Here is a 24,035-nt window from a genome sequence, read left to right as displayed (position 1 = left end):
TCGCAGACGGACACACATTGAAAAACAAGTTCCAAAATTGTTGTACAATTAAATGTTGCTTAATCATAAGAGTTGCATTTCTTGAGAAACATTTCTGATAGATAATCAGTCTGTTGAGTGTGTCATACATGATGGCTCAACAGTGATAAATCCCAGACATCTCAAAATACCTTGAAATCAAGAGTGAGTCATCTTTTTTCCAATGGTTGATGAGAAACGTTAAAAAAAAACCATCAAACTTACTGCATGTATGTATAGCATTTTATATATTTTGAGTAGCATCGCTAGGCTGCTAGTGTTGCTAGTGATAATGACTGAGGTACCATCTCATGTTCAAACAGGGTCTACTCACCTACAGTACTTACAGTAATTGGAAAGTGGTGGTAAAGGTGCACCTAGAATTTCACATCCAGTGATGAAAACACACAAAAACTGTCAAAGTGACTTAGTAGGCCATGGTTCTGATTGAAATTGAAGCTGGAAACCAATTTCTAAAGCCTGCGGTGGGTGAAGTCAGGAAAAAAAACAGTATGTGAACAACAGTAGTACAGTAATACTAATTTAAAATTCTAATGCGGGTACTTTGCAGAGCCAATTGTCTCCAAGTTGACTGTCGTCAGCGTGGGATCCATTATTCACAACTCCATCTCCAGTGCTGCTTTGGGCTCTTACTCTGCAGGAAGAGAAAACATGTCATTGTGATATACAGTAGTGTGCGAGAAGCAATCTTCACCGTGCTGTCAGGCACATGGCCGCTGCACAGTGACATCACAGTGAAATGAGTCTGAGCACTGACAGTGTGGGGAAATGTTTTGAGTGACAGTGTTTTTAACAGCTCTACATCTGCATAATACTGTAGTCCAGATGCATTGCAGAAATGTAGCCCACCATCTTCATTCATTTTATTTCATTTATTTATTTGTATAGGGACAGATGCATATAACATTTGCTAATGTCTGATCACATGTATCACAGCATTTATAGCCCTAGGCTATTTTGCCATGCCGTCCTATAGATGTTATTAAAGGCACCTGTTAAAAGCTTCATAAGAGACTCTACTAAACCAGGAATCTGCATAGATCACTATCAATAATGAGATTGCTGCCAAAATAGAAATATGCTGTTGAGCAAATATCAAAAATGAAATACCTTTGTGTGAGGCATAATATAGCCATAGATTCCAAATGTTATTTACTGCATATTTTGACACCGTGTGTGTGTGTGTGTGTGTGTGTGTGTGTGTGTGTGTGTGTGTGTGTGTGTGTGTGAGAGAGAGAGATGCATGTGGCATGTCAGGGTTACAATCCGTCAACTTTGGACATCAGAGAAACATAACATGTTATGCAGTTGATCAAAACACGCATGTCTGTGAAACAACTTATCCTACTGTATTACACAGGGCGTGACGATAGAAAAACAACTCAACATTGATTGCGTTATGCAATATATCAAAACGCAGAGTGCTGAGATACGAGTCAACCAATGTAGTTAACATGACAACACTAATTGTTTTATAAGTAATTTACTAATATTAGTGAATGTCTTGTCAACATGTCAAATTAACTATTTCATAATATAGCACATCTTGTAAATTGCTTAGTAATACGTGGTTTGTTTTTTACAAAGTTTGCCCTTGATATGGTCCTTGAACATGGAGTTAACTCTGCTGTAGACTGTTGGATTCAGATTGATGTGCCACAGTAACTGTGTTTTAAATCTTCTACTTACAGTATTCATATAGACCACCCAAATAGTGTATGTATGGAAATAAATAGCTTCACACATGTCTGTTTGTTTAATTTACATAAATCTGAGCTTGAGGCTTAAAGTATAAAGTAAAGATCTTTTCATGATTTGTTCATGTTAGTTGTATTTGTGTTGTCTACTGTCTTTGTTTTACCTATCGTTGTAAAAGTGCCTTTGGCTAACCAGTATTGAATCACTATACCATTTCAACATATGTCAGCATGCCTCACTCAATGATTTTGCCTTGTTTACTTGTTTTTACCAAAGTAGACAAAGAGGATTCCTTTGTTGCCATTGATAGGCCAACTCCTAAGTCCAAATATGAGATGTTTGTGTCAGGTATGGTGCTTTAGCTTGCAGTCGTGGTGTCTCAAAAGGTGTTGAGTGTGAACTCACCTTAAAGAGCGTGGCCCTCTGCTGCTAAAGTCAACCACCTCGTCTCATCTGTTCTTGATCTTTGGAAGGGCCATTTAGTCAAGTGTTGGTTTCCCCTTCCTTCAATAAAAGCTTTGCAATAGCATCAAGTCTCTTTGGCCTTGTCTGCTTTCAGTCTTATGCAGTGCTGTCGGTGGTTTTAGGGTAACTATTATCAGGCCGCTACGCATCCTTCAAATCTAGTTTGGTGGGACTCCTGCCCGGTATTGTGTTTTGTGTAAGGTCTGTGTGTAAGGCCCCGGCCGACCGATACCACGCAGTATCGGGTATCGATACAGATATTGATTCCATATCGGTATCGATACCGAGGTATAGATATCAGTATTGATATCTGCATCGATATCAGTATCGGTCGGCACGATGTCACGTTTGTGACACAAAACATGATGCAAATAGTGACAGACAGACACCGCCTGCCTAGGCAATTTTATTCTAGGATATGAGAGAAAAGGGCAATCGCCTCTCTTTCTTACCCAGCTCACACCCGCCCCGCCTCAGCGCAGGACAGCCCCATCCCCTGCTGCCAGTTAACATCGCCCTTTGGCAGATTTCCCAAGTAATGAGCTCTTTCTCAGTCTCTTCTCCCCGTGCTCTGCAGTGACCTCACACTGACCTCCTGAGCCGAGTACCTGCAGATTAAAGTGATTTTTTCCCCCCTCCCCACAACGAACTAACCCAGGGCTACTTCAATCTCTTCCAGAGTGATTTAAACGCTCCTCAGTACAAGCAGACACCCTGTGCTTACGCAGCTCCAATTCATTTCCTCCTGTGTCATGCTGTGAGTCCCCACTGCCCCTTAAGACAAATTGGAATCAACTGGTTAATAGAAATCCAACACTTGCAATAGTCTATTGAGCTCACATCTGGGACAACGGTCTAATTACATTGAGGCACAGTGCGCAGTCTCCCCTTTTTGTGTGGACACCATCAGCAAATGCACTCAACTATGAAGTATGCTTACTGCTGGGATCAGCTTGATGGAGTTGTTAGAATAATTTAAGGGCCGCCTGAAAGTCTTTTTTTTTTACTGTCGCCTTCTAAGACCCGCTTGATTTAATCCGTTCCATTTGTCATCTTTACTTGTGTGCTGCAACTCAGCAGTAAGTTACTGAGCATTTCATTTCCTCTCTGCAGATTGCTAAATTGAAACAGCAATCCAAAATGTAAAAGTGGGCAAAGTGATCCCCAGTGGACAAAACTAAGAACTAAGAGAAGACTCTCACGGTCACTGCACTCGCTGACAAGTCATTTGAATTTGGAATCCGAGGGAAATATTTGCACTGCTGAGCTGACCTGATGTGTGAAGTAGCCTAAATGCAACAGCAGATAGCATCAACATTAATGTAGCTTTATTGCTGTGCAGCCTCTGACGTAAACTGTGAATTGCAGAGCAGCGCTTGCACATATTTACCTCCTATTTTCTCTGGTAGTAAACTGAAGATTTTGGCATGCCAGCAATGTGGAGATTTCTAGTAATGTATTTTCTTCTTCCTCTAAATCTACTGGAGGATAATGCTCTCTCTCTCTCTCTCTCTGTGTGTGCATGTGTGCGTGCGTGTGTGTGTGTGACAGTGTGTGACTGCATCGGCGTATGAGTGTGTCTGAGAGAGAGATAGAACCCCTCCAGCGGTTCAGCCGGGGACTTGCTTTACTGCACATAACTCTGGTGTTTACAAACAGATTGATGAGTGATGGGCCCTCCAGCCAACATCATGCACCTTCCAATTTCTTCCTCTGCATAAAATCCCAGCCTAAAGTCTCTGGGGGCCTGCTTTGGCATTTTTGAATGTCTTGTTCTAATACACAGAATTACGGCCTGAATTATTTACCAGCAAGCAGACGAGCACGAGGGAGTAAAATAGGTCACTATCATGCATAATCTTGCGCACTCCAATTTAAATGAAGCTGTCATATGGTCAGATTTACATAGCATTACAATATGGGCCGACGTTGCATTGCTCTGAGCTTAATACTTTAAAGTGAATTCCCGCTGTGCATTTGCATCAAGAGCATTGATTTTTTTTTGCGCGTCCTTGAGTTGGCTAAAGGCAGTGATGTAATCATGAGTCAGTGTTGCCTCGGTAGAACTCAGACTGGATCGCTCTCAGACACTGCTCAGTGCTCACGCTGCGTTAGAGCTCAACATCATTATTAGTGCATTTCTGGTTCTACAACTATAAGCAAGCCCGGACCGGCCCAGACGCCTGTCGAGCTCAAGCTTCCCAATCATCTCTGATTCACGGTGTCTAGATTGTGTTAATTGTCATTTACTCTCCATTTAAACTTTTTGAGGAATTTTTAACATAGTTGCTGCTATACAGTAGAGAGAAAAAGTAAAATTGGGAGAGAGACAGGGCTGGCACGCAAAATAGGCCTTTGAACTGACAATATTGAGACTACTGTATAGCCTATGGTTTGTGACTTCGCCCTCTGACCTTGACCAACTGCTGCACTGAGCTTTGTCCGAACTTTACTCTGTATGACAGACTGTTCAGGAGCTGACTTTTTTCCCACGGCGCTGGGCCAGCAGGCCCCACCTGGGTCAGAAGATGGAAAAGTCAGAACACTCAGTCAGTCACTCACCCATGGACGTTTTGTGCATTTAGAGGGTGAAAGTGGCCGTAGCTAGGGATAGGAAGGTAGGGAGTCAGGAGTGAGACGTGGGTAGGGGGAGGGACTATATGGGTGGTGGTGAGGGGGGCAAGCAGGGGGGGGGGGGGGCGCACCATTGCGCCGCGGGCTTAAAGGTTTGCACTTGTTCTTTATAAAGGGTTATTTCTTTACACACTGAACAGTATGCATATCTCATCTCATGACACATGAATGAACAATCAACATTTTTAACAGCCTCATTATCCATGAATGTAACATTTATGTAACTTGATTGCACGTAGCCGATTTCAAAATTAAAGTCTCCAAGAAAAGTGCCGTTTTCACTTGTGGTGGACATGCTTGTAAATTGACAACACATTTTTCCCAATGCCTGTGCCTCTGTAATGTGTATTTATGTCCAGCACCACACATCACCTGGAATCCAAAACAACACCAGGAAGACTTCCAATGACTCACACGAAGAAACTGGCTCAACTATTAACTTTGTCAGGCTGTGAATCAACCATGTGAAGAGTGCTAACGACAAAGACAAGTTTTCCATTCATTTCTATCAGCCGCTCTCATTAATATCTTTGGCAGTCGTGGCCCCGTTTCATACTGACAGCCCAGTCCTTATTCACTGCAGGAACGCAGCACTTTCAATATTAACGCCGGTCTTACGCAAGTAATATGCAAGCCCCTATTATTTGTTCATAAGTGCATTTATATGTCTCTGAATTTGACTCAAAGGGCTACAACTGGCTTGAACGGTTTGTTTTTCTTTGGTCTCTCCAGGATATTCCTGGAGCAAAGTGAGTCTGACACAAGCACTGAGGTCATAGCTCATGCTCCACATCAAACATGCAGGAAGAGCCATGAACAGTGTGATACTTGGCCGCACACTGGATGGATCGTCTGACTGAGACGGAGTTCCAGCTGAGCTTCTAGGTGTCTTCAAAGCCTTTTCCCCAGCTGTCTCCCAACTGTCTGGCACTAACGGCCCATGCTACACTCAATAGATTTGACTCCCTTGAAGAGATACTAAATGAACACTGTAGTCCTCCTGTCCACTCCATGATATGATCTCACACAGTCAGTCGTAGTCATGCACGAGGTCACAGGCAAAGTGCTCTCATTAATTTCCTCTGCTGTGTCCTATGCAGTGATGGGCAAGTTACTCAGGACATGTAATTAGTTACGTATTACGGTACTTCTTTAAAAAGTAATACAATTACTTTACTTATTGCTTGGTATGAAATGTGATTAGTTTCTTGTTACATTACTATATTACTTTCTCTACCCAACTTTCCAAAAAAAGAGAAAAGAATAGCTACACAACCTGTTTAGCCAGCTCCTTATAGAACGGAGTGTCAACAATCAGCCAAACTGCATACTTTTTATTTATTTGCCTACCGAAGACAAAAACGAATTGCGTTCTGACAAGCAGTAGTGTCTCGCATAGCCAGACCGATCTCCACACTTCGTTTTAGCGCTGTGCCAGCACTGGAGAAAGTAATGCAGTAACTTGAAGTTACTTGGATTAGTTAGTAACTGTACAGTAATATACAGTAATCACTTTTTTGGAAATTGTAATCCCTTACATTACTAATTACTGTGAAAGTAATACAATTACAGTAATGCATTACTTTACTTTACTGCCCAACACTGGTCCATGTAATGTATCCAGTTGTGATGCTCGTCATTTCAGGGTGGAGAAGAGGTGTCCCTGCCCTGACTGAGACCCATTTCATCTGGTTGACCAGAAAGTGCTGTATTGTTATAAATACTTCTGAGATTGATACTCAAAGCCTGTTGTTTTGTAGTTCTATTCCAGCTTCTTTCAAGTGACCATAACCATGGCGACCTGAGATACAAATATCTCAACTTTTTGGTATGCTGCAAACCTTGAATTGCTCACCATGTGGTCATGGGCTGTTTGTCTCATAATCCGTCTATGGCTTCAACACACTTCCTCTCATGTTCTGTTTAAGTGTCAGGGACGCCGCTACACCGGGGCAAGGGGGGGCTATAGCCCCCTCACAAATCTGCCAAGCCCCAGTTAAGCCCCCTCAAGCATTTTAGTATCTTTTTTATTTTTAAATAAACAAATATGTAAAGTTAATAACCAGCCATTCTTGATTGATTGATTGAATTTATTTGATGATTGATAAAAAGATGCGTACCGTATATAACTGCCCAGTAGGAATACCGTACATACATTTAAAACATTATCAAGGTTGAGAACACAAGAGAACACAATAAAACATCAGGGACCATGGAAATAAGTGTTTACACTTTATGCTACCCCTTGGATCTTTTATTGTCTCTATTTCCATTAATAAAGTCAACCAATCAATCAAAAGGCTTATTTCCATTGTGGACTTTTTCTTACCCTGATATTAACCTAACCAATCATCACTCCTCATGCCTAAACCCAACCAATCATCACTCTGCAGGCCTAAACCTAACCAATCACTCCTCATGCCTAAAGCTTTGCATGTGAAAGTTTTCGTCATTGCCTTGTGGTCACTTGTAGTATTATAGCTATATATTTTTTATATTCTTTGGCCAAATTCATTTAAAAACTACATGTATTTTGAATGTGCTAATGTGCTGTGTGCCATATCTGGTTTTATTTGTGTGTGTGGGGGAGGGGGGACTTCATTATAAAGTAACTCTGAAGTCATGAAAATCGACTATTTTCTTAGCACCCCCACATATTGGTCTAGACTTCCCCAAGTCTGCCCCCCCTTAGAAAAAATCCTGGAGCCGTGCTTGAGTGTCATTCATCAAATGAGAGCGGCTGTCCTGAGTGTAAAGAGGCTGAGTAACTGCTGTCACATAGGTTATTCAACAAAGAGGTTCGCTTGTACAACTGAAATCTGGGCCATTATGCCATTTGATCATCATTTATGTAAGAAGCAACTGCAACTGTGGAAGTACATTGGACATACCGACACAGCTTATCATAGAAAGACTTCAAGCGTAGCCCAGTCTGGCAGAGATTCATAAATTAACAGTAATCCTAATACTACAATTTATCTGTTTGGAGTTGCAAGGCACACCGTTGCTCCGATCACCTCCAAAATTTGACAAAACACTTTTCAGGGGGCTGGAATTAATCTGGTGCGGGGGATGGGGGGGGGGGGGGGACGCCCACGGGGGCACTACAGCGATATTTTATGCCTTCACATTGTGACATCATCAGTGATGTGATTTGATCAGTGATGTGATGTGATCATCAGTGATTTATACAATACAAATAAATTTGTAGCAGTGTATTTGTGACTCTTCTGTCCAAAGTATTACAAATACACACGGAGGCAAATTTCGACGAGTGAGTTGAAAGTTGAATCTTGAAATTTCACACATTGTAATTGCTGCAATGATAGAAACCCACCAATAATCAATAATAGCTTCAATAGCTTCAAATGTAATTGTTCTGCCAAGGAACAGTACTGTATGCAGCACAACAATGGTTTAAGCCAAAATCAAAACCATCCATTTGAAGCACAGGTATGAGAGTTGTTTTGAACGTGACTTGGGCTGGACCTATCCATTTTATTCACAGGTCATATCCATTGTGAAGTTAATAGGGATCGTGTCTGATCAGATGACCTCTCTCTCCACATCTTAACCAACCCACCCCTCTCCCCGCCTGCCACACTCTGACTGTCAAGCTCACAGCAAAACCACTGTGTCTGACCAAATGATGGCTGATTTATATGCAATGCAGGGAAAACTTTCAGATCCAGATAAATCCACAGACTTTAGCGACTTAGTGTAGGTGCGTCTCTCCCACTACACTGAAAGGTAAAGCAGTTCTCATGATTTAAAACGCTCTTTGAGCTGTCACCTTTTGACCGAAGGGTAAGAGGCAGAGATTCATCAATGGATTTAATGCAAAACCTTGTGTTTCAATGTGAACTTCCATTCTCACACTAAGGCAAGCCGACTGATTAAGCCAGCTGAGGATATATCTGTGAGTGCCAAATGAAAACCTTCTAGTTTCCTTGACAGTTGCTAGGGTTCACATACGTATTGAAAGTGGTATAATAAACAGTTAAAGTACAATGGCTGAAAAGCATTGCACAATACATCAATGATACTTCAAATGATATTCAGCCAATTAAGGCAGTAGTTCAAATATTTCTTCACAAACCTGAATGTTAGCACCCGTTTGTCGTATACTGACAGTATAAACTGGCAAACTGATATTTTTTGTAAAATGCAGAGAACTTTTCCTTTCATTGAAGCCATCTAGCATCTTTCTTTGTGTTGGATCATAAGCGGGTCATGAATCTGCACTTGGTGGACCTAAATTCTGCCCAGATTCAAATAGATTTAGAAAGTCCAGACATCACAGAGTCCCACTCTTATCCCTGGATGATGAAATAGCTCTTGATAACTTTGGGTACGGCTTCACTTATGCATCTCAATTGCTCTCTTGACATATCTCCCATGTGATAACCACACTTGAACACAGATTACATTAATTTCCAAAGTTATCTCACATACCAGATCCCAAGCGAATGTATTTTTATTTGCTTTTAATTAGCTATATCAACTATATATCCAGTCTCAGATTGTTATCAACTACTTCATCTGCAGCTGCTGTCAGTTTGCATCTACTGTAAATGGGCTGGGGGAAAAAACATATAGCCTAATTGGCATCATGCATAAAGATTGCTCTATATGTATGTATATAATATATATGTGTATGTATGTATGTATGTGTATATATGTGTGTGTGTGTGTGTGTGTGTGTGTGTGTGTGTGTGTGTGTGTGTGTGTGTGTGTGTGTGTGTGTGTGTGTGTGTGGATATTGGATTTACAGTATATGGAGTTTCTATTTCTGACCCAAGTGTCCCAACCAAGAGGCGCTAGTGCAACCAGGACACATATCCCTAATATGGCTTCCCATCCGCAGACACGGCCAATTGTGCCTGTGTGGACCAAGCCGAAGGTAACACGGGGGCTCGAACCTGTGACTCTCATGATAGCAGGCATATTGCATGATATCTTGTTTCAACCAATAGCTGTGAAAGACTCACTATGCTGCGCTCAACAAAGGAATCTTGCAAGACGGCGGTTACAGATTAAGAATTAACAAGTGTAATATTTTACAGTCTCAATAATGTGAACTTTTACCAAAGTAAATGTTGAAAACAATGAATGATTGAATAACTTTGTTGAGCATGTACTGTAGTCATTGAAATACCCGAGACACATCTATATATTTTTGTAATATTCAAATCAGACGGTGAAGGGTAGAAGGAAATGGGGCATAGGCCTACTCATGTGGCCTGAATAACTTACATTGCTGAAAAGAAAGGAGGAAAGAATACTTATTTATTAATCCCAGGACTGAGAATGATTTGATCACACACACTAAGTCCAGCCACAAATGCTATTAAAGCTTAAAACCTGGATCCTTTGGATCGAGAACAAAGGCAGTGGAAACATCTGTGATAAATTATTCAGCTCAAACTTGTCGCCCCTCCCTCCCATCACTGTTTTCCTCAAAGACACTCGAAACTCATCCAACTCCTCCTTTTTGGCTGGAATTAAGAGAGTTCTGATGCCCCAACTTCTCCACCTCTGCTCCACCACAGAGTTCACCTGCTGTTCTCACCTTCTTTTACAAAGCTGCTGAAGTAGCCTACTATAGTTACACTTTCTGAATGGATTTATATTGACATGTTAAATACATCCCCGATTTCCAGGGACAGTCCCGTTTTTGGTGACCTGTCCCTGGCTGGAGCTGTCCCCGAAAATGTCCCCGATTTTCTAGTCCTCATCCGTGGCCGACATTACTGTCTTTCAGAGGCTGCAGCGGGCTCAGTCGGCTTGCAGCATAGTTTATTACAGTAGCATACAACAGTTACCATGGTCAAAACACATCAAACCGGAATCGTCCCCCTTTTTGATTTCATAGTAATATTGAATATTTTAATGTCCCTGATTTTCATTTAAGAAATCTGGTCACCTTAATGTTAAAATGTGTCTGTCATTGAACACAGTGCTCTGCTCTGAGCCAGGCCACACTGCAGCAAAACCTCCATGGCACCCAGGGAACAGTAACCCATTTAGACATGGTTAAATCCATGTAAAGTTCTAGATGTTCTGTTGACAGAGGGCGAATATTTCTAGGACTACTCTATGGTTTAAACAGATTATTTCCTTAGTATTGCTGCATTTGACACATTTTCATTCAGTTTATTAGGTCATTCATGTAGGATTTTCTTTCGATGCATGTTAAATGAATTTGCAGAGGGCCTTGATTGCAATTTTGGAATATACACTAATGTGTAGCCTTTGCTTTACTCTTTTTATTGTATGGTTGTTTGTATTATTGTTTTGTTTCTTACATGCAACGTATATAAGCCGACATTTAACGTTGGTGCCTTCTTGGCCAGGTCACAAAAGAGATTTTATGTCAATTGTTTTTATCTGGTTAAATTAAATAAAGGTTTAATAAATAAATAAAACACAACTTTTCCTAATTGCATATCTTTCATAAGAAATTTATAATTAAGCACAGCTCAACATCATCCTATGTGCTCATGTTGTAACTGAATGTAATGCACTGTTGCAGTTCACATGATTAAACTCTACATAACAATATTAAACAGAGTGAAACCATTAGCCTGCATATTACAGTCTAATCTTGTTTTATATCTACAAGCCAGTTGGTCCCAAAGGTCCAGTCATGATTGATGGTTAATGATAAAACTCAAACAATGAGCTCTTCTCTTTTCTTTTCGTCAGCAGTTCACTCAGGCTGAGGTCTGCAGTGCACTGCACGCTATATCCAATGCTTCTGAGTCATTTAGACAAACTGTGTTTTGTTCAGGATCAACCAGCGCTGATTAAGGGGATTGGAGAGGATTTTGTGGATTACCACGCAAACATTTGTGTGTAAACAGTTGAATGTCACAGGTTGTGTAGTGTCATGACTGAGTCAATTCACTGCACAGGTTGTGTAGTGTCATGACTGAGTCAATTCACTGCACAGGTTGTGTAGTGTCATGACTGAGTCAATTCACTGCTCAGGTTGTGTAGTGTCATGACTGAGTCAATTCACTGCTCAGGTTGTGTAGTGTCATGACTGAGTCAATTCACTGCACAGGTTGTGTAGTGTCATGACTGAGTCAATTCACTGCACAGGTTGTGTCGTGTCATGACTGAGTCAATTCACTGCACAGGTTGTGTCGTGTCATGACTGAGTCAATTCACTGCTCAGGTTGTGTAGTGTCATGACTGAGTCAATTCACTGCTCAGGTTGTGTCGTGTCATGACTGAGTCAATTCACTGCTCAGGTTGTGTAGTGTCATGACTGAGTCAATTCACTGCTCAGGTTGTGTCGTGTCATGACTGGGTCAATTCACTGCACAGGTTGTGTCGTGTCATGACTGAGTCAATTCACTGCTCAGGTTGTGTAGTGTCATGACTGAGTCAATTCACTGCTCAGGTTGTGTCGTGTCATGACTGAGTCAATTCACTGCTCAGGTTGTGTAGTGTCATGACTGAGTCAATTCACTGCTCAGGTTGTGTAGTGTCATGACTGAGTCAATTCACTGCACAGAGTGGATTAAATTAGATACAATTTTATAAAACACACTGGAGAAAAATCCTCTGTGACAGGATGAGTGTACTTAAACAGAATCAATCATTGGCTGATACCGTGTGATTTTGGTTTTCAAAATCACTTCTCTTTTTCACTTCCCTGGCTGATTGCAACTCAGCCCAGCTGTGCTCTCAGGTGAGCTCCATCAGTAGCTAACAAATGGAGCTCTCCATGGTGCTGAACCTGCATTGACTAATTTGGGGCCACTAATTAGCCATTTTTGCCCATTTAGTCGGCCCTTACCTAATTCAAAAATCCGGCTCCGTTAGGTCACCCGCAGGTGTGCTCTTTACACTTCCTGAAAGACTTAGAGCGATCACACATAAACTGACACAGCTGTGGCCAGACACAATTCTGCTCACCCACTCACAGACAGACTTTGCATTCTTATTATAGGCTCAATACAACAAGAAATCCATCTGAGAGTGAGAAGGAAGGTTTACTAAATTCTTTCTCTCATGAACACATCAGTTCTACTAGGCAAGACTGTGGCACTCGCTCACTAGCAGTCCCAGACCAGAGGCATGTGCTTCTCGCATCAGTAGCCTATTTGTCACTGAGACAGGTAAGCGACCTGATTTGAAAATGCTCACGTGGATATGGCCAGACTCTCACTCTGTACTCTCTGCAGGGCACAACTGACACGTCTGTGGATCCCAGCAGCTAACAGACTGATGAAAGATGATGGCAACTCTCTCGCCTTTTCAAAGAGAACCATGTCTCAGCATGGTTGCCTTTCTTGTCTAGCCTACTTGAAAAACAATCACAAACTTACAGTTTTTGCTCATTCAAATTTGTGACGTTCTGGTCAAAGGAGTAACAAGTATTATAGGCAACTGTCAAATTGCACAAATCGAGATAAAAAGGTTTAGATGTTGAAGAACACACTCAATATAACAAACAACAGTTTTAGGGTCACTATACTTACAATTGGTCAGCAAGCTAAGCTTGTTCAGGGCAAACCAAGCTTGTTCAACTTTCATGGCGATTTTCTCTGAATGTTGCTATTAGTAGGAAGTATTTTCAGTTTTCAATATGACACACCATTTGAAAGCTTACACTCTGCACTTTCATAATCTGTAAAAAACTGAAAAATGACCTTGGCCTACTTGTTCCCCAAAACACCAGACCCTGGCACATTTATGTCATACTGATAAGCTGCTCCTGGCTCACACGTCAAAATTCATACCCATTTTCTGGTCAATGGAATCAAGCTTTTAGCATCAAACTACTGACTTGAATGTGAATCTTGCTTGAATCTGCATAACATGTCAACAATAAATGGTTTTCAGTGAAAAATAACCAATTTGATTGTGTGATGTTACAATACTGTATGTAAAACCCTGATGAATGACTGATGAACAATGTGCCACATAATTTTCATTTTCATACCTTGTCCTGCTCTAAAGGCCCGCCTTTCTTGGGCTCCTTCAGCAACAGTCTCTTAGCAACCCATGCTTCTTTGACTGTCCTTATTGGAGGTCATTATAGTGAAGAAGGTGTTCTCACCAGCTGATAGGTTAGGAACCGCACTGCTCTTTGCATCCTGCAGGTGTTACTGTGATGAAAATCAATAGCATCAATGTTACAATAAATTCCCCCTGTCAATTTCCCACAACACTCCTGCATGTCCCATGAGTTTGTTGACTTTTCTAAGCGTCTGCTATTGTGGCACGAGTAACTGAAGAAATGTGCACACTGTCAGCCTACTTGGTCATCTAAAAACTTTAGATGACCAAGTAGGCTGACAGCACTAAAGCCCTGATTCTAGTGTTCTGCAAAAGTGTGTGTGTGTGTGTGTGTGTGTGTGTGTGTGTGTGTGTGTGTGTGTGTGTGTGTGTGTGTGTGTGTGTGTGTGTGTGTGTGTGTGTGTGTGTGTGTGTGTGTGTGTGTGTGTGTGTGTGTGTGTGTGAGAGATTATGAAACTTTCAAGGACTGACTGTTTTCTTTGTAGTTCACATTTATCACAGTCTATCAGTTTATCTATTGCTAAATATACATAGATTTCTGGACCCCCCCCCCCCACACACACACACACACACACATAATTATAGACATGTTAATATCAATCTGTGCGCTGTATCTATCTACTCTCAGTTTCTGAAACATGGGCAAGATAATTATTGGCCTTTGTTGTTCTACCAGACTTTTTTTCTTGTTAAAGATTATTATTGGGGTTCAGAAGGTCTGTGTGTGTTTCCACTGATTAGAGCAACATGAGAATTCCGTCTAAGTTTTAATAAGGCCTTTTGGAGGCTGTCTTGGCTTCCGTGTTTTTGGCATAAGCCTTCTCATCTCTCACTGGCCATGCGTGTTTCGCATGCTCCCCATCTCACTGCTAAATGATTCAGAACTACATGCTGAAAGTCATTTGAAGATCTAGTATGTGGTTGAGGTTTGCATGGTAGACAGCACACTCTCAGGCTCTGGGCACGCTCCCATTCTCACAATATTCCTGCAGACTGCTGGTGGAAACCTAAATTGGGGATTAAGCTCAGATTTACATCTTGGAATGTGGCACCTTCTGTCGACGGTACCAGCTCGCATTTGAAGAAATCATTAACAATTAAGAGCAAGAATAAGGGATGACTCGAAATGGTTGCAGAACAGCACGGAAGCAGCGCTGCCAGCTGAAATAGTAATGTGTTTTCCTATGTAACTGTCAGCTCTCTTATCTCATATCCATTGAGTGGCAAAGGGTTTAACGTGGAATTCCAACAATGCATGTACAGTACAACGCCCCGCTCTTGCTCTCAGAAATAGTTAATGGGAAAACTTGATCCTAAAACTAGAATCACACAGAACAAAGACTGTGCAGCCGCTGCATTGACAGTGAATGGAAGCAGGTGTCTCTGCTGGGCATTCCTTGCACCTAGAAATGTTATCAACCGGTTAATAGCCAGACTTACTGTAGGTTTCATTTTGGGTGCATTGTTGAAAGAATCCGAGCTAAAATATCTTGTTTGAGGTTGAGAGAGGAAAGGAAGAGGGCTGTCTGGGTAGTGTACTTAAAAGCACTCGCCTACCACCACGGAGACCCGGGTTCAATTCCTTCCGGCTTGGTCAGACGGTCTGTGGGTGGGAAGCCGGTGGGCTATGAGTCTTGGTCAGTGGCACGTCTAGGCCATTTTTACTGGGGTGGCCGTGGTGGGGCACAGACTAAAGCAAAGCTGGCACTGTGTGCGGGATTTAGGAAGGATGTAGGGTCAAAATTCTGAATTCCGATTCAGAATTCTGACTTTAATCTGAGAAATGTGCACTTAATTTTTCACATGTGGCCCTGTAAGGAGCGTACTTTTGGGAAAGGAAATGAACTGGCTTGATGGCCCCGCCTATAACATGGCCATCAGCCAGCCATAGCTCAGGATTTTGGGGTGGCACCTGGCACAATCAGATTTGGCCACCCCCTAGACCCCCTGGTCCTGGTCGCTGCACTAGTGCCTCCTCTGGACGGTCAGGGCGACTGTTCGGGGGGAGGGGAACTGGGGGGGATAGCGTGATCCTCCTACGCGCTACGTCCTGCTGGTGAAACTCCTCGCTGTCAGGTGAAAAGAAGTGGCTGGCGATTACACATGGATCGGAGGAAGCAGAAGCATATGCGAGTCTACAACTGATCAGCTCAGCAGATGGGGTGGAGCAATGACCGGGACACGGAATTGGCCAAGTACAATTGGAGAGAAAATGGGAGAAAAACTGCAAAAAAAGAGAGAGAGAACAAAGAAAGGATCCAGATGAGCTGAGCGGCCAATTGAATTCTCTTTTGACTTGTTTGAAATATAACAGCTTAAGATGTTCAGGTTAAAAGGTGAAGAGGTCATAAATCAGACATGTACTTTCTATTTAAACGGCTCTCTGAAGCCTGGCTGTGCTCAGCGCTCACCTTTCATTACATTCTTCTCCTCATGTTTTATACATGGCAGCCTTCACACTGTGTCTTCATCTTGTATGTTCCCCAGGCAGACATTCAAAAAGCTAGAGAGATCTCTGTTTGCTTTCTGTCAAAAGTCTTTCTCCGGGGTAGATTTCCGGCAGCCTGATGATTGTGGATTATGGGAGGGGGGTCTGGTCCTCCAGCACAGATAGTAATGTCTTCACATGCCTGTAGTGATGCTGTGAGGGCCTGTGAGGAGCTCCACTGAAAACACTACAGTGTTAAGTGTGCATTACTATCATCCATTACTATGCATGTGGTTGTCTTCTCATCTAGAATTAGAAGATGACATAAAACATAGCCGATGCTCAGTGAACACTGCTGCAATCTCGTTTTAAGTAACGGATAAATATTTCAGTCTTTTTCGTTCTTTTCAGTTCAGAGTATGGAACTTTAGAATGCAATTCAGATTTATTTTCCCGGCAGAATTTGCACCAACAACACTGTGCTTACAGTGGAATGCTCTCATATTGTAGAGAGGACCTCAAAATTATACCGTATATTACGATTTGGCTGTTGTTCTTGGCCACGTCTGTGTTGCTTCCAAAACCATCAGCCCCCAGGCAGGGATCCCAGAGGAGATAAGGGATGAAGAATAGATGGCATTTTGTACTCTCAAGCCTCACGCACACGTTTTTATTTTTACCTCCAGACTTCTTGGGAGCCATCTGTTCAAACATTTAAAGAATACCTTGCACACGCCAGCCAGCGGAGAGCAGCTTGACCGGCAGACTGCTGTCTAGTAAATGGAGCTCCCAAGATAGAAGAGCAAGGGGATTAGTTTGAGATGAAACCAGGAAATAAGAGTCTGTTTACTCTGCTGCTAGTAGCAGCTTCAGCACCCATCTGATATTTGGGAAGAACACACTGGATTTGATTAAAATGTCTTAACAGTAATTGGTGCGCACACGTGTTTATGTGACCAGCTGGATTCACTTGTGGCCTGTTGAATAATTGATCAGGTTCCTGCTGTTTTCATTGTAAAAGGTTCGGCTAGACATATTTGTGGGCCGCTTCGAGAACAGCTTGTTCTTGGCATTGCGTCTTGGACCCAGTCATGACATTCATACACTGTAGACTAGAACTCTCTCTATGCCAAACATAGAGAGAGTGAACGGGTCTGCACCACTCGCACTGAAGAACAGGTCTGCACCACTCGCACTAAAGGACAGGTCTGCACCACTCGCACTGAAGAACAGGTCTGCACCACTCGCACTGAAGAACAGGTCTGCACCACCACTCGCACTGAAGAACAGGTCTGCACCACTGACACTGAAGAACAGGTCAGCACCACTGACACTGAAGAACAGGCCTGCACCACTCACACTGAAGAACAGGTCTGCACCACTCGCACTAAAGAACAGGCCTGCACCACTGACACTGAAGAACTTTCTGCAGTTTGCCTTTCCTTTCATATTTCTCCTGCTTATATCCCGAATGTCCCACTCTTTATTGATCTGAATTCAAGGACACTCAATGGTTATTTTATGCATAGTGTGCAGTGGGTCACAGCTGTGAAGGAATGTAGAATAGCTAAGACGAAAGAGACATGTTATCTGTGTTAGTCCGATATGAGCATATGAGCACTGCTCATTTTCTGAAGAATGTTATCAGGTTTAAACTCTTTCAATGTCTCAAAGAAATACATTTTTTGCCATCACTATATGCCTGTATCGTCTCTCGACTCATAATTGCCTTTCCTCAGCAGACGGCAGTTTTTACAAAAAGGTAAACCGTGACAGTGAGTGCCTCCCTCAGGACATCTCCACCATTTTCTAAGAAAGCTTCTGCATAGTTGACAAACCATTACTTTTCTTCGGCTTGCCTGTTTATTTATATTTACAGCGGTTAATACAATTATTCCCAGCCGTGACCTATTTAAGCAGTGCGTGCCACCAGCCATTAGCATTCAGCGAATCCACAAAGTTAGCACGTTGATGGATCTGTGTAAGGAGGTTGTGTTTTTTAGTACACGCGTAGGTGGAGGTTCAGAGGCCTTCTGTTTGTCTTCATTTAACTGATTTTCTGTTGCCATAGGAGCAGGCCTCTTTTTTTCTGCCATGAAAGCGCAGCACTTCAGAGCACGACTGTCTGCATTCAGATCTACACGGAGGTGTCAGGGGAGTTGTCCAGGATTTCACACTTATCATCGGCTTCTATTAGGTGACTCGTAGCTCACTTTGGATTAAAATGTTGAATTCGGGATTTCTTTATTATTGCAAAGCCGTTCATTCGTTGCGATTTCTCAGTAATATGGATTTAGCAGATCGGTAAAGACCGCATAAATGGACTACTGCAACTGTATGGAATTTTGAAGTTGTAAAAATGATAAGACATAAGGAAACATATCACAGTCCGACTAGTTTTCACAGTGACCTTTGGGGTAGATTTTGTTTGTCCCCTTTTTGGTTGCTTTTGATACTGTACATCATCAGTCGACCTGGGAGGGTTTAGATCAACCACGAAAACTCCCATATTGCCCCCAATGAAAAGGCAGCAGAGCAGAGCAGACCTCTGGGTGGACTTGTACACTCTGTCTACCCTCCACTTCTTTGGGCCTTTCATGGGTCGGGGCTGCTAATGAACCAATCAGCTGACAGGGGCAAATGCACAGTTAGGAGGCTTGGGCTCATAATGTGTCAGTCCAGGTAAAAGCCACAAAATCAAGTTCTTCTCCTTGCCACAGACAAACACACTCACTGAGACTCTGCTTACACAAGCCACATTCACCCAGACTCTCCTTACAGGCAGCGCCAGCCTTTAGCCCAGATCTTTCAAAACATGAATAAAGAGCAATGGAGAAACCACAGCAATGCACAGCCTTCAAAACACAAGCACACAATATGCCTATTTTAAACACTGGTTACCTGTTTTCATATTGATTTTTAAATGATTGTATTATATTAGTTTATAAGGCACTACATGCCATGGCCTTGTACCAGACTACGTCTCAGAAATGCTCTTGGTTCATGAACCAGGAATGCCCCTCAGATCCTCCGGTTCTTCTCTTTTAGCTGTTCCACAAACAGAAGCAAGCAGAACAAGCTGAACAAAAACATTAAGGTGATGCTGCTTTTAGCCATAGAGCAACAGTCACGTGACATCTCTTGCCCCGGAAGAGAGTTTCCCATTCATTTTCTCCATAGACATTTAGAAAAATCCTTATATAACAAGTTTTAAGGCTGGAACCAAGCCCATCTTTATGGATGAAGCATCACCCAGCTTGAACAAATATGCAGGTAATCAAGGTGTTCAACTTGCTGGTAAATGGGGTGAACTATTTATCTGGTTTAAACGTGGCCTTCCTGTGGGGATGACAGCCTGCGTGAGGGCTTGAAGTGAGGGGGAGCGGCCTTTGCCTCATGGATGGTCTATGATTAACTGGGGACTTGTCAGATTTGTTTGGCTGTCTGTTCTCAAGTGAACTTCTGTTTCATCATCCGCAAGTCCCGGCGCTCGCATGGCTACCTTGTTGTAATTTCCTCTCACTTTCTGTTTCTCTCTCATATTGTCTTTCGCTCCAAAGAAAACACTTGAAAAGGAAGTGTTTGCTGCCTTCTCCGTCAGAGGTGCCACTGTGGCCGGTGATGTGATGGAGACACGGAGGCATACGGCACAAATCATCCTCACAGCCTTAAGCATAGGCCTACAGTCTAGGGCCTTAAGCATAGGCCTACAGTCTAGGGCCTTAAGCATAGGCCTACAGTATAGGGCCTTAAGCATAGGCCTACAGTATAGGGCCTTAAGCATAGGCCTACAGTCTAGGGCCTTAAGCATAGGCCTACAGTCTAGGGCCTTAAGCATAGGCTGACAGTCTAGGGCCTTAAGCATAGGCCTACAGTCTAGGGCCTAGGCCTGCAGTCTAGGGCCTTAAGCATAGGCCTACAGTATAGGGCCTTAAGCATAGGCCTACAGTCTAGGGCCTTAAGCATAGGCCTACAGTCTAGGGCCTTAAGCATAGGCCTACAGTCTAGGGCCTTAGGGCCTTAAGCATAGGCATACAGTCTAGGGCCTTAAGCATAGGCCTGCAGTCTAGGGCCTTAAGCATAGGCCTACAGTCTAGGGCCTTAAGCATAGGCCTACAGTCTAGGGCCTTAAGCATAGGCCTACAGTATAGGGCCTTAAGCATAGGCCTACAGTCTAGGGCCTTAAGCATAGGCCTGCAGTCTAGGGCCTTAAGCATAGGCCTACAGTCTAGGGCCTTAAGCATAGGCCTACAGTATAGGGCCTTAAGCATACGCCTGCAGTCTAGGGCCTTAAGCATAGGCCTGCAGTCTAGGGCCTTAAGCATAGAACTGCAGTCTAGGGCCTTAACCATAGGCATACAGTCTAGGGCAGGGGTGTCAGACTCATATTAGGTAGAGGGCCGGATTTGTTCAACTGAGACCTCATGGGGGCCGGATTTTTTTTTTTACTAAAATCAATTCGACTCATTTACCCATTTACTTCACAAAAGAAATACTGCTCTTTCCATTTCTCTTGAAACTGCCTGCATTCCGTGTCAACCTTTCTCTTTTTCGACAGCATCTTGTTGATTCCTTTGTTTTTTGGTAGGTAGCCGAATGCGCGATTCAATTCCAGCGTGGCATCATGGCGGCTTTGTTTACACCTGATGACCTACTGACATACTTCCTTGTAGTGCAGGTTAATTAACTTATGAATGAACTCTTAGCTTGCTTATTAGCCACACGTAGTTCATGATAATGGGGTGCGAATTTAATAATAATAATAATTTCCATTTTTTTTTTTTTTATATTCCAAAACATCTCGCGGGCCGGATGAAACCTCCGGCCCGTGGGCCGTATCTCTGACATCCCTGGTCTAGGGCCTTAAGCATAGGCCTACAGTCTAGGGCCTTAAGCATAGGCCTGCAGTCTAGCTGCACGTTCACACACACGCCTAGAGCGACGCTTTAAGCAACGCCTAAGCAACGCCTAAAATTTAGGCGTCCTTGTTAACAGATGAGAGCGTTCACACATACCGCTGCCACGCTGCGCTGAAGCCACGCTCGCGCTGCGCCTACGGGCCTTGAGCATAGTATGTAAGTGGGCCCTGTGAGCTGCAGAGAAAAAACATTATTTAAAGGAAAACTTCACCGAAAAACAATGCTGATTTATTTTGCACATGATCTCACACATATCCGAAAACTGTAAACAGTTTTGCAAGCATTCATTTAGTTTGACAGTTATTATTGAGAGTTCATTTGAGTTAAGTTGTGGACCAGTGATAGCATTTGTGCATGAGTGACATCACTGGTCCACAGTTTAACTCAAATCAACTCTCAATAACGGTCAAACTAAATGCATGCATGCATGCATTGCCTACAAAACTGTCTACAGTTTTCGGATAAGTGTGGTTTTTCTGTGAAGTTCTCCTTTAATGTACAATTAGGGAAAGCTAAGGAATCAAGGAAATGAACAGTACAAATGAGGCAGTCCTATTTGAGGATTATACTCTGTTAATGATGGCAGGGAAGCAGTGAGTTAGTGCTCGTCTTGTAATCAAGCTCAGTAAATCACACGAGGCTGTGCACTGCCCCAACAAGCGGGCAAGCGGAATGTCACTGGAGCAGAAAGCCATCTTGCAGCAGAGCAGAAAATGCACTGTATTCCTACAGGCATTGCATGACAATATGTGAACTTCTTCCAGCAGTCATGTACTTGCGTAACTAGAGGTGAAGCATTGTTTGATTCCTGAATGGCTGATTCACCTCAGGCAAACCAAAGACAAAAGAATCATAAACATCAACAACATAAAGAAAAGTATATGGCTCATTTTACCCCTTAACTGCCAACTCAACGATTAAGGTGAACGGTTGCTGACGCTTGGAGACGATGTTGACAGTTTGTATAGCGTGTTTTGCAGCAGAGCTCTTGGCGTTATGGAGTGACTGAATTTGTTATGTAATTCAGATTCCCAGAGGTAGGTGACACCTTAACACCGGGGGGAAACATGTAAAGCCATCTGGTACCAAGAGAGGGAAAAAAGGTCACTGCTCTCAGCACACCAAAGAGGCAGGGTGTCTATGAGCAAAACTCACATCAGCCGATGAGCCAAAATACCTCCACCCATCCAATAATAGTGACAGAGACGTGTGTTTCCAGGAAAACCTGGCAGTATTACTCACCTTCGTTAAGCTCCCATCTAATAATGTGTAAAAAGCAAAACCCAAGACCCTTCGGAGAAAAGGAGTTGCTGTAGAATGAAGAATATTTTGTGGAAAAGAAAACGTGAAAAGAGTGTATAGCATGGGCCATGTAATATTGGCTGGGCTCATTGAATCCACAAGAGTCTAAGCCTTCCATTTATACCAAATTTATGCAATTCCAAGACTGTTTAGGGACCCCACTATAATACAAATGGAATAGGCAAAAATAATACATTTAGCCTAATAGTCCAGCTTATTAACTGTCCCTAGGATCAAATCAAATCACGGGAAGGCTGCATTTACCCACTATGCTTCTGCTAGCTGGAACAAATTGCCTGAAGACCTCAGATCTGCCCCAACCTTACTTACTTTTAAAAATAGACTAAAGACTTTTATGTTTACCATCGCTTTTAACTGCTGACAGCTACTATGCAAACCCAATGAGTCCTCTATAAGTTTTAGCTCTTTCTGCAACTGCTGCGCCTGTTGCTTATTGCACTTTTTATACTCTTTTTTTTTTAAGTTTTGTTGTGATGCTTTTAAATGTCCATTTTATTTCTTCTTTTCGTTTATTTTCCTGTCAACCATTTTATGTGCTTAATGAAGTTGCTTAATGCACTTATTATACTCTTTTTTTTTTCTTTTTCTTTTTTAAGTTTTGTTGTGATGCTTTTAAATGTCCATTTTACTCTCTTCTTTTCTTTTATTTTCCTGTCAACCATTGTATGTGAAGCACTTTGAATTGCCTCTGTGTATGAAATGTGCTATACAAATAAACTTGACTTGACTTAATACTGCATGCAAAATACGTTGTGTTTGTTTTTCTTTTTTTGACAAAAACTGCATGATGTTAGACTAAAGTGGGCATGTCTGTATAGGGGAGACTCGTGGGTACCCATAGAACCCATTCTCATTCAGATATCTTGAGGTGAGAGGTCAAGGGACCCCTTTGAAGATGGCCATGCCAGTTTTTGCCTTGCCAAAATGTTGCCTAAATTTTGAGCGTTATTTTGGCAACTTCCCGACAGACGGCTGATGTGGGTTTTGCTCTAGCTGTAAAAATGAGCCTGCTACAAAAAATGAGCCCATAGAACCAGGCCTGCAGGAGCTTGTCAAATCATAAATGCCTTGCTCAAAGGCACCTACACAGCAGTAGACAGAGCAGATGAAGTATTTGCCATCTTTCATTCCCCCCCTCAAATTGGCTTTCACCCTCCTGTTAGGACCAGGTATCAAAAAAAAATCTGCCAGTCACTGTCCAGGGTGACATGGTACAGTATGACAGAGAAACAGCCAAGACAAGCAGCTTGGACTGGTAATGACATCTGACAGGAGGGCTTGTCTATTTCACAGTCAGATGTGATGGGAGAAAGCTGAGACAGAATCATGCTGGCAAAAAGAAAGAGAGCAACTCTGAAAGACATGTCGACATAGATGGATTTCTATTCGCAAGTGTTTACGTGACTGGTGAGATGAATAAGCTAGACTGATGGGAACTTCTGCATTCATCATAAAATGGTATATTTTCTGTCAGGTTGTTTAATGTTGGCTGT

The sequence above is a fragment of the Poromitra crassiceps genome (assembly GCF_964638095.1).
Source record: "Poromitra crassiceps genome assembly, chromosome: 12".
Taxonomy (NCBI): Eukaryota; Metazoa; Chordata; class Actinopteri; order Beryciformes; family Melamphaidae; genus Poromitra; species Poromitra crassiceps.
This window is presented reverse-complemented; position numbering follows the sequence as displayed.